This window comes from Micrasema longulum, unplaced genomic scaffold, assembly GCF_059751315.1.
Source record: "Micrasema longulum isolate JH-2025_06_02 unplaced genomic scaffold, ASM5975131v1 h1tg001937l, whole genome shotgun sequence".
NCBI classification, from domain to species: Eukaryota; Metazoa; Arthropoda; class Insecta; order Trichoptera; family Brachycentridae; genus Micrasema; species Micrasema longulum.
In genome coordinates, this window is record NW_028279111.1 from 60,316 (window position 1) to 73,246 (window position 12,931).

General features: G+C 33.9%; 1 long non-coding RNA gene across 1 annotated transcript; it reads right to left on the reverse strand.

Annotated features, from left to right (window-relative positions):
• Positions 1-858: 858 nt before the first annotated feature.
• Positions 859-12,645, reverse strand: LOC148273491 (uncharacterized). The gene is made up of 4 exons (XR_015824564.1): positions 12,474-12,645; positions 11,876-11,979; positions 11,517-11,651; positions 859-10,773 (listed from the first exon to the last, which is right to left on the reverse strand). It is a non-coding gene; the product is annotated as an uncharacterized LOC148273491 (long non-coding RNA).
• Positions 12,646-12,931: the final 286 nt, after the last annotated feature.

The following is a 12,931-nucleotide window of genomic DNA, read 5'->3' on the forward strand; positions in this document are numbered from 1 at the left end:
ACTGATAAGCGTTGAAATTTTTCACGCAGGTATATAGGAGCGTTAGGACTATGAAGAACATTGAACAGATAGCCGGAGACGTGACGTCCAAAAGTAAAATGTAGGTACCTTATATTGAAGGGTATCCGAATCACCCCCATGCATGGTTTTGCGGTTTTGCGTAGTTTAGAGTTATGATTTTTTAAGTGGGTTTTGAAAATTTTTGACCATTTCGAAGTTATATTCAGATTTTTTTTTGTAACTTATTTTTTTTTATTGTACTTTCACGCATCAAATAATCAACTTCGTAACATAAATGGAAGCTACAAAAGATTTGACCTAAAATGCAGAATTAAAGTTTGAGTGAGTCAGACTTGAACTTTTAACTTAAAATTTAAAATCTAAACAGGCGATTCCTTGGTTTCTGAGTAACTTTAAAAACTGCACTAGACTCTAAGCGTTCGTAATAATACAAAAAAATATTACTTAATAGGCTATTGTTTGCTGAAATCAGCCTTCAAAGATACTGAAAATTCCTCAGTCATTCTCACCTTGTGTTTACTGCTACAGTTATTTTTTGTTAGTTTGCATTTTATATCATAATTATCATTAGGAATCTTCCACGTCAGTATCTTTGAAGGTTGATTTTAGCAAATAGTAGCCTCTTAAGGGGTTACTTTAGTTCTACTTTTTTGTATTATTACAAAAGCTAACGCAGTTTTTAAAGTTACTTAGAAACTAAGGAATTACCATTTCAGATTTTTAATTTTAAGTTGAAAGTTCAAGTCTGACTCGCTCGAACTTAAATTCTGCATTTTAGGTAAATACTTTTATAGCTTTCATTAATGTTACAAAGCAGATTGCTTTATGTGTGAAAGTACAATTTACAAAGAATGAGTTACAAAAAAATCCCGAAAAAACCTTTCACAAATAAATAAAAACCGATCAGGTTGAAAATTTTCAGAAAACCCATTTAAAAAAATCACAACTCGAAAACTACGTAAAATCGCGGAACATACATAGGGGTGATTAGGATACCCCTCAATATGAGGCACCTATATTTTACCTTTGGATGTCACTTTTCCGGCCACGCTCTATATTGATTTTTTGCCGCCCAACCGGACAAGAGCCTATTCTAAGGCTAACAAAGTGTGGATTTGCTGGTTACAAAATTAATGGAACATAATATAGGTATACAAGAAATATCATACGAAGCATCAAGATTGTTTCACTGCGTAACCTGGAGTCAATCATAAACCTTTTCGTGGTCCTCTGCAGCAATCCACTCTGTTACATTGACCTAAAACATATTTTAGATGTTCATGGCTTTCAGAGAACTGTCCAGCTGATTATCCATCCTCGGAGCAATAATGGTGTATAGCCCTCGGGTGAAGCTCGTTGTTGCACCATTTACATCATTTTCAGCCAGAGCACATCTAGTGCATCTGTTTTGCCGGGTTCTTTGTTAAGTCGTTTTAGTTCTGTGAAAGAGGCAAAGAGCCGACTTTATGGATGGTTTTTACCTATGGGAAGAATGGTACGTTTTTTCTACTGGTGAGATTAGTCGGTTTTTAGATTAAATTATCTTGATTTGTCGCAATGGAGATATGGTTGCGGTGCCCCGAGGGAAATTATGATGAGGATGAAGAAGGAGTGGGTAATAACTAAAAATGCAGAATTAATAAAACTTATACCCGGTGTATTTATTACAAATAAGTTAATCTTATAATAACACAATGTCAGTACATTCATACATCACATTACTAATTTACAGTCCCTACTGAGTTTCCTCCGGCGAGGGCGGAACCGCGACATCTCCGCGCGCGCCACTCTGATCCTCGTCCCGATATGTTTGTACGGCCGGAAGGACACGGAGATCGGTGTGTGATTCGGACCATTATGTCGTTTCTTTAGGGGCACTAATTATTACAGGAGAACGGAAAAATGTCTACGCAGGAACCTACATACTGAGGATTTTCATGTAAAATTTTGGAAAAATTTAATTCATTCCCAGAAAAATGCTGAATTCGCACCAGTTCAATGCAAAAGGTTCAATTATTTCAAAGATTTTTGGAAATATAAAATAGGGGCATATTCACCTAAAGGGTACATGGCAAAAACAGGCTCAGAACATGTTTTCAATTGAAAAAAAAAAATGGTTTAGTTTATTTTATATATTTATAGAGTCCTTTCTTGAACATACAAAAAACATTTAGTTGCAGAAATCGTCGCACATAGGCTGTTTTTTGCAAGCCGTAACCATATAAGATTTTGTTCGTTTTGAACATTTTATCCTATAGAACTCATTTAGGAGAAAAAGATGGTGTTATTTTTAAATTCAAAAAATTCAACTAGCCAATTTCAGCCGTGTACCATTTGATATTTATTTGTGTGAACAATGATCTAGAAAATTCTATATTCATTTATTTTTGGCCAACGGGTCAAATTACAGTGATAAATTTAGAACAGAACACCCGGGCTTGAGAAAAGTCACATTTGTCGTGATCTCACGGAGTTGCTAAGTCACTAGTTGCTAAATTCCGAATGTTAGCTTCGTGGTCGAACGGTCGGCGCGGCTGTCTACCATGCAAGATGTCTCGGGTTCAATTCCAAAACACGGTTGACTTAAAATATTTATTAAGAAAGGTGTCAATGAAGAATGATTAGGTTACACCGCGATCGGTTTACCGATGCAGTGCCCTATGCACCATTCGGTGGGGAAAGTTAATAATAATATTTCAAATATCAAGATATTTTTAACTATGTAAACATTTTTCTGGTCAGTTGAAATGCTTCTAAATATTAACTGTTAACATAAGTTTTGTCCGTTTTTTTCCAAATTTAAAAATGAACACTTTAGTGTTTAAGTAAAACAAAATGGTAAAGATTATACGTCATTTAAAAAAAAAAACGCTCTACAAGATATTGTGTTTGCTTTTACGTTACGTACATTTTTTTTTTACTACAAGCCTTCAAAATAGAATGTCACTGAAATGAGAGTGAGCATTTTTGACACCTCCTTCTGTTCACATACAATCGAGGGAATAAAGCCGCTAAAGTTGCTTGCAATATTTGCATAGTGTATGATGAAGATGCCATGTGTTATTGACTAATTTGTTATTCAACAACAGAGGAGAATACTTTATTGATTAATTTGTTGTAATTTTATTTTCGCAGTGTCGTTTTGTTCTCTTCGTTTGGAAAAAAAACGGACACAACTTACGTTAACACCCGATATATATTTATTTAAAATAAACAATTGGAAAAGTAATAATCCTTCTGAAGATTTTTTGAGGGTAAAAATCAAATATAAAAAACTGAACTATCAATATTAATATTATATATTTTAGTGATAAACAGTGATAAATAAATGTTTACCAAATGGATCCTAACGGCAAACTTTATATTGTACATTATGTAAAGCATTCCCTACATAATATACGTAACATCTAAGAGTATTATTGTTCTATTATAATTATTTATACACAAATCTTCATAGTGACAGCTGTCCATATAATCAATTATACATTATATAGGTGAAGATTCGTTATTCCGCGCGGGAATCTAGATTTAGTCAATTTTTCACAAATTATATTTCTTAATTTTATTCACAGTACAGGAGGAGAAATCAACTAATTTATATAATTTTTCTTTAATCACGAAGCCCGTCGAAGCTTTCGATCCAAAGTAATTCCATCGGAGCTTCGTAAAATTCAAATTAAAAAACTAGTATCGAGCACACGAATCACAAAGCTAAAAGAAATTACGCTTGAAAAATATTTACAACAGGCGGGAGTTTCGTACTTTTTACTATATTACTATATAATGTAGATCTATTTATGTATCGATTGTACATAGATAGCACTTTTGCGTGGATTTTGATAAGTTTTAAAACATAATAAATTATTTTACATTTTCGATATTTATAAAAGATAAAATAAATATTTTAATAAATGACAGGCTGGTGCAATAATCTATTTTGTTTAATACACTGATATGATTTTTTAAAAGATGTTTTAACTTTATATATTTGATAGGCGGACATAGGAGTATAACTGTAACTTTCCAGTGCTGCAATTGTAAACGCTATCTTCATCGGTGCATATCGAGACGATATAAATTAACATCGATATTTATGTACAAAAATATGTAAATTTGTATGAAAATTTTAAGTATCTTCATTGCTAACCTGTGGGTGAACATGTTTAGAAAAAAAAACTACAAACATATTATATTTTCACCCAGAACACTTCATTTTACTTTGTAGATAAAATAGAAGATAAATTTAACGTCCATTTAGAATAGAAAAAAAACATTATTATGAACTCAATCATTTAGCTACAGAAAGGTTTACAGGTAATTTCATGTTTGGAGTAATTTATGCAAATAACAGAAATATTCCAGATATAATTGATAAATGATAGAAATGAGTTGTCTTATATTACTGAGACCATCTTGCACTATTTGTGCCAGTGAAAATATGACACAAATGCGCATGCTTGTTTATTATAACCAAAGTTTAATAGGCACAAGGTTGTCTATTTATGTTACGAGTAGTCGTATAAGTGTACTGTAATACCGCCGATACAGGCATACACAAGGAACATTTTCTCATATAAATTGTAAAATGACAAAAATACAGTTCCCATAAAGATGCAGGCTGAGAAAATTTAATTAAAAGTAGTTACAGGTGTATTTCAAGCGGAGTAAAGCGTCAACCTGTCATTCATTAACATTTTTATTTTACGGTGAATTTGAAAGATTTACAAAACCTTCTCTATAACAAGTCTCTTTTTAAACCATATCTTTTGTTTGCAAATATTTCACTATATAGTGGTTTATAAACAAATTTATTAATGGAAATGGACACTATTAATGATTATTTCAAATATCAACCGTCGAAAGGTAAGAATCATAATTACATTTAAACAAGTATATTATTTTACATTCACAAACCATACAGGTACTCGTAGAATTGTGCAAATTATTTGTTAAAATACATATCAAATGTGATAATAAATAATTTGTAAATATAATAAAAACATATATTGGGGATTGGTAATTAATCAATTGCACAATTTGAAAATATAATAAAGAAATCACTGACCTATCAAAACATATAGACGTACCGTAGAGAGTAAAATATTAAAAAAAATAGTGACACTAAAACGTACCCGTGTTTGTTTGTTTGCACCGAGGCTGCATTCAACGAGCGTGCATATTTTAAACTACCAGAAATGGGAGGATACCCATTTTTGAAATGTCAAAATGTTTGTGTTTAAATGTTCACAAAACAACATTAGTTTTTGATGGATCCCAATCAGATTGTTTCTTTAAATTCCTTATAATTTATTTATTTTTTCCTGGATTTCAGGGAATGCTAAAATAGTACAAACTCGTATTTCATATGTTTAAAAACGTTAAGAAGAGCTTCGCTATTGCGCCGCTAGGCGTAGTTTGAGATTTACAAAAAATAATATTCATACTTGAGTTTGAATTATTTTAAGCTTTGTTAATCACTATATGAACAAATATTTACCAATGAAAAGTTACTCCATTATTTTTATATCGTTTCTCTGAAAAGTTGTTACGACGAAATACGCGTTGGGCATGAGTTAAGCGTCGTCATTTTTCAGGGCTCAGGGCACGTCTATGTGTATTAATAGGTCGATGAAAAAAATCAATTGCATAAATAAAAACTACAATAAGGAGTTTCAAATCAAATAAAAATATAACAGATCATAATTTTAAAATAAACTTTGAAGTATTTTTTATTTCAGTTACAGATAAATAGATTGATTTAAAAATAAAATAAACACACAGACGCCATTAGATTTCCGTTTACGTTTGATTGGTGATTTTTGAAAATCAGTAACATAAATTATCATTTTCTATGTACATAAAGTTGAAAGTAAAATTTTACTTAACAAAGGCCAAATAAAATAAGTAATTCTATTTTTTACAATTCGAGAAATTAGGCTTTTTCAAATAAGCATTTGTACAGACATGAAATGGCTAATTTTATAATGATGAAAATATTTTCTTTTATATTTCAGTTTTTTGGAATTAAATAGATTCTGAATGTAACAAAAGTAGAAGATATAAAGGCAAGAAAACGCTACAAAGCTGATAGCATTCTACAAAACATATACATAGATTATGTTATTGATAACTATTCTATTTTTTATCAAAACATTATTCAAGTTACACATTATAGACATCACCCTGTGCATATTTTTAACTTTTCCTATTTCGGAATAGAATTCTGTATTAAATCATCAGTGTCGCCTGACAAACATTTCCATTGGAAGTAGAGGGGTCGTCATTGCAATTATGAAATAAAACTGACTTATTTATCAAACGATAAAATTTTATTTGGATTTCTGTCGAAAAACTGACGATAGATTTATCTTCTGAATATAGGAAACATGTATGATATTTCTCGGTGTCCAAGCGGACAAATAACACAGGTTTATGTGTGAAATAGAACCAGGAGTGCTTTCGACTCGTTGGCTGCTCTCAGATAAAAGTCCCGAATAAGGACATAGAGCGGAGATAAGTCCGCCGCGTTGTGTAGCGGTTGACACGTTTACTCGCCATTCTCGAGGTCCCGGGTTCGATTCCCGGCGAGTGGATGTAAAATATGGATAAAATATGTTTTTTTAACTGCAATATTTCATTGTTCCCGGACTGGTACCCGAAGCGTAGGATTGATCACCTTACCTTCGTGCAAGAGACGATCGAACTATGCCGCATTTGATTTACCAATGGGGCTCCCTATGCACCTCTGGGTTCGGAAAGGGGGATGTATGATAAAAAGTTATCAATAATGAAATTCCCTTGGCCGTTATTATTTTATATATTTATAACCAGGTGTGTTTTTTGTTTTTAGTGTCGTTATATATCGGAGATAAGTTATGTTAATAATACACTACCAAATAAATAAAAGAAATTCATTATCTAAAATTAAAAAAATGTTTTACGGGACCCATATTACATATGTATTACAATATGTATTTTTTTGTAACATTTCACGGTGGGTGAATTAATTAGTACTATTTACAAGTTATTTTTCAGTTTTAAGAAATAAGCGACTGACATTGACATTACAGCGTGCGGGGAGGGGATTATGTATGTACAGTACAATAGCGTACCCGATTCCATTAGCTTGTAATGAAATATTCGGCTACGGATTGCGAGAACTAGTTACATAGTGGGTCGAGGGTTTATTTAATATTTAAAGTTATAATTTCTTTCAGATCTTCGCAGCTACACATTAAAATCTACGCCATTTCTCGCTACCCAGAACCCTCATATAATAAGATCCCTGTAGCCGATTTCAAAAGAGAGTTTTGTAAAAAAAAAACCTTTTAGAAATCGACGATAGCCTCCGATGAGGCAAAATTAGTAGCGTACAAGATTTTATATCAAAATCTACACATCTTAAACGATACAGCTGTGAGTATCTAAACATTTGGCAACTATCCGTGCGAGAACATTATTTCAGTGCGTTTTACAAGCAACAGGGACAGTAATATATATATCGAGATTATCAAATAATTATACTAATGCAATTGAAAATCAACTTTTCTTATTCTTTGAAATGGAGAGCGCTCCGACATCCTCGGGTTTAACCGGCGGTTTCCCGCGGATGCGGCTTCTTTTACGATATAAAGCATCACAGTCGCAGGAAACTTTAGATAAAATATAAAGATTCGAAAATTCAATAATTGACTGTAAATAGATAGAGATTATACACTCATGTTGCATTTCAATCCAATAAATTAAATGCATATTTCTTAACATCGACCACGTTCTCATATTGACCGGAGACTGGGTTTCGCCATAACCGACATCATCGATCATATCGAAGGGTCACTGAAAACTTGATCCGGAGCAGATCGAACTCAAATTAAATTTACCGTCTTATTATTTACATAAAATAAAAATATAAAACTATAAAAGAACTCTGTTTGACATATCATTATCGTAATAGTCGAGATTCAATTATGGGAAATATGGCAATAAATATAGTTATAAGAATTGATTAACCTTACTCGAGTGAAGTCCATTAAATATTTGGCTTTAAACATTACAATAACGTCGCTCCACCGACAGAAGTGTGGAAGTCTTATCCTAACTGCGAGAGGAACTCTCCGATCCGTAATCTCTATAATAATTGCCAAGTTAATAGATTTATATTGTAAATCTTTCCATACTTAGTCATTTTCTATATATTTTCGGATCATATTTACATTTAATACGTAACAAGTGTAAAACATAAAACCGAAATTAAATTATACTCGTACCTTTAAAAAGATTGTCAGAATATAAATACATTCTAGTATTGACTAATTTCCAAGTCAACTACTTATACTCGTGCACAAAAAATACTACAAAATTAAGTATGTATGTGAATTCTGAAGATATGATGTTAAATTAAAAAAATAATATTACAGACAACTTATTTAAAGTCTCATTAGAAAGAATGTGTACAAAAAACTGCCAGCTACAATGCGGTTCAGCTATCACAGATCGATTAAAATAATTCCTTAAATAATATAAACAGAAATCCTTAAACAAAAAAATTATAACTGAAAATGAGATTTAAAACAAAGAGACTCCGTGGTTACGTCACATTTACAATAAAGGTTGCTATGCTACAATTTAAATTTACCTACTGAACTCTGATCAAAATGTAGCACCGTGGGTGGCGACACCTTTTTTCTAAGGCAATCTGGCGCTGATCGTCTCCGAGTATCACCGCACGACCGCTGATAAGTTATTTGAGTGATCGCGTCTATTAGTTTTTAAATTATACAGACCCATCGTGTCGTCGCGCGTGATTATACAAGTTCAAGGGCCTCGTCCGACCCGGCATCCCATAGAGCCTGATCGCGTAAGGAATTCCAACAATAAAGTTCGGACCCCAGTATAAGAGGGGGGGGCTCGTTGAAATTTTGTATTGGAGTTCAGAGCAAAGTTAAGCAATTTGCAATTTGCGACATTATAAAACCGTAGATCTTCATAGTGCACGATCGCTCCGATTAACTGAATTCAATTTGTTTGATGAAGCATTGACTTATAATTAACCTAGAAAAAATGACTTCTTTAAACATTAAAACATTCACCGAGGTATGTTAATATTTTTAGGTGACTTTCCGACAATTTTATTTTCGTTGAAACCTTTCAATCCAATTATTAAATTTGTTGATTAAAATTAATGTTATTGAAAACACTACTCGATTAATTATTATATAATATTAAGTTCTATTCATTCGTATTATTAGGAAGTACTCGAGTTCATTCAACTTTTGTCAAACTCTTCAGCAGTCCTTTTTAATGGAATATAAATTCGATTATGTAATCCTCACAACTCACATCACGATAGATCGCAATATTTTAAGTGATTAGTGTGAATAACCGAGCGAGTATCCAAACAGTAACAGTTTGTCAAGAAATTACGTAGCGAACAAAATAAATAAATAATTTTAAAAAACAGTATTTTGCGCAAAAAAAACACTAAATAGGTCTAAACATGCAAAGCGCAATTTCTGAACCTACATACATTGAAATCAACTTAAACGACGACAAACACGTTTCACTGCATGAAATATAAGAAAACATGGATAAAATTGAAATTTTATTGACAAGTGTAATTTCATCGGTTGGCGGGCATTAGCACTAAATTTTAGCTTGTCATGATCCTAAAAACAGTGTTTGTTTACATTTTTACATGAAACATTAATTAATGTATGTATTTGAGATGTATATCAGAATCAAGTCGCATTATATTTATTTATCAATTAGAGTTGTCTGATTTGTTAAAATTGTATTAATTCTATTTTAGATTGACAGAAATGCATACCAACCGACAATTTGCATCATAATTTTATTTCTTCAAGACTCAACATAAATTGTAAAATGCGATATACTCCATGTAACGCAGTTCCACGAGATAATTGAACATCAATTAGTTCTACAGTACAAGACAACAAAAAACCACCGATTTGAAATAAAAGGCGATTCACTGTTTTACCATATGGATCCAAAAATTGGACAAGAAACTATGTAGTAACAAAGTATCATGTAATGTAAAATATCAATTGGGTGAAAGCTTGTTTGTAAATACTAAAACTTAGATCACATTCAAATTTTCAATCAATTTTTATTCAATTTGTATGCATCATTCTGAACATTTTCTCGTTTATTCAGAAAAGTTTCTTGTTTAATTGTTTGAAAAGTTTAATTTTCTGAAATACTTTTTCAGTTATCCGAAAAGCTACTTTTTCAGTTTTCCGAAAAGTTACATGTTCAGCTATCTGAAAAGTTACTTGTTCAGTTATTTGAAAAGTTACTTGTTCAGTTATCTGAAAAGTTACTGGTTTAGTTATCTGAAAAGGTACGTTAATTTTTCCAAAATAGTAGCTTGTTCAGTTTTTGAAAAGTTACTAGTTCAGTTTTCTGAAAAAGTACTCGCTCGGTTTTCTGAAAAGTTACTTGTTCAGTTATTAGAAAAGTTACTCTTTCAGTTTCTCGGCGAGTTTACTTGGCCACCTTCCCGGTGACGTAGAGCGGCTCCTTCCTGTTGGAGTCCTCGAGGGTGGAGGGCGGCTTGCTGCGCGAGTTGAGCGACGAGCGGAGGGAGGAGTTGAGCAGCAGGGGCAGGTGGCGGGTGCCGCCCCCCGCCGGGTGGGGGTGGGACTTGTGCACTGTGGCGTACACGGGGGGCGGAGGGGGAGGGGCTTGCTCTCATGTCTGCAAGGCGGTGGATATCTCGTGGTGGATACTAGTCTGCAAGTTACATAGAAATAGTCCATTTAAAACTTGCCTAAAAACAGGTTACACAGGCAGACGTTCCATGTGCCAGAAAAATATATAGGAAATGCGGCATTATGTAAATAAACTGCCAAGTTATATTTGCTCGCCTCAGGGTCTAGTGGTCAGCTTGTTTACCTAAAAATACATTTTAACACAGCAATATTTCTGTGGTTTGGATCTAAAAAAGCTAATGTTCTAAATCATAATATCACAAAAGTTTTTTTTTGTTATTTAGCGTGCTTTCATAAAATACTAAACACAAATTAATTTTTAACGTTTTGATATTATGCACCTGAGGTGTAGGACTAATCACCTTACCTTCGTGTGACAGTTAATTAATATATACTGCATTTAGTTTAAACATTGTGTGCCCTATGCACCACTGGGTGCAGAAAGGGGAATGATGACAAAGTCTATCTGTGACAGTTGTTTCACCTTCTGCAAGCATTTTTTCACTTTGATCATTTTTGCTAGATTACTGCAGACAAGAGACAATATTCCCTACACATAGTGGAAAAGTTGGCAGCCTCCGCGGTGACAGCTAAAACACTTGACTTACGCACGGAAGGTTCAGGGTTCGATTCCCAAGGAGAACACAAAAACTAAATGTGAATTTTCTCCAGCCTGGGCGTTCTGCGCTGTAATTCACAACCATGATTGGGCCATCTGGCCTGTTGTGGTATGATAAAAAAGATATATTTAGGAAATGTAATTACCAGATCATGCAGCTGTTTGGACAACTGCGCATTCAGCGTGAGCAGAACTTGCTTCTGGTCATCGTGGGCGGCAATAGACAGGTTGAGTTGGCTCTGAGCCTTTTTTAGTTGGGACGAGAGTTCGGCATTCTCCTTCTAAAAGTTTTAAAAAGGAAATTACAATTACGATTTAAAACAATGAACCTATGTTACTTTGTCACAGAACGACCGAGTCGGTCCTAGTTAAGGGCCCTTGGATAAAGCTAGGGATATTTTTTCAAATAAGTGTTTTTAAGATAAATTCCCTTAATATTTCATGATTGTTTTAATTCCAACCGCTCCAGACACAACGATGATAGGTGTTTTTAAAAAAAACTCACTATGAGATCTTCATTTTTGGTGGCTAATTCTGCTTCCAGGTCGCTCACTCTAAGTCTCAGCAAGGAAATCTCCTTTCTCAGTTCATCTCCTATGTCACCACCACCTGTTGAAGGAGCAAACATCATTTCAATGACATTGATTATAGTCGTTATCCAAAAATATGTTACAGAGTTTGACAATAATTTATTGACATTAAAACTGACGACATCGAGGTAGTCAACGAATATGCATATCTTGGACACAAAATAAAGTTGGAGAAAGAGAATCAGACTGCAGAAATACTACGGCGGATAGGACTGAGCTGGGCTGCCTTCGGCAAGCTAAAATAAATACTTGGAAACAAAGAGGTATCTATAAACTTGAAAACTTAAGTCCACGGCTCGTGTACAGAAACTTGCAAAAGTTAAAGTGAGTTCAGCGAGCAATGGAAAGACAAACGTTGGGCGTCAGAAAGGAGAAGATACGACGCCGAACATTTGCTGTAGACTCCTAAAGAGCGCTGGTCAGTCGGAGGGTATTACTCTTCAGCGTCGCCAGTTCTACGTCCCATTATTCTTAATGTTATCCGTATGGGTTGAGCCGGTATCGTTCCCTTACCTTTAGTATTCTCCAAGTAGTGAGCCTTGACCCTGGCATTCTCCTCCTTGTAGCTGTGCAGCTGCCTCTTCCACTCCTCGACATTGGCTGTAGACTCCTGAAGAGCGCTGGTCAGTCGGAGGTTATTACTCTTCAGTGTCGCCAGTTCCACTTCCCATTTTTTGGCATTTGCAGAACTGTAACAATAGAAACACGAGGAATTGAAATAAAAACAAAACTGAAAAATTTTCAAAATTCCGGTAGTCAGAGACATACTTTCAGCTTTCATAAATAGAGAAATTAATCCTTATAATAATTCAGTAGGTCTTCAAATTTTGGTAGGGTCATGGCGGTCCACATTTTGCTGAAAAATATGCGCATATAAAATGCCATGTAATGCCGCAGTTGTATTCCATCAGCAACACTACCAATAGTCCTACTCCCTAGCGTCCATGAGTAGTCTCTAGGGCCCGCGAACA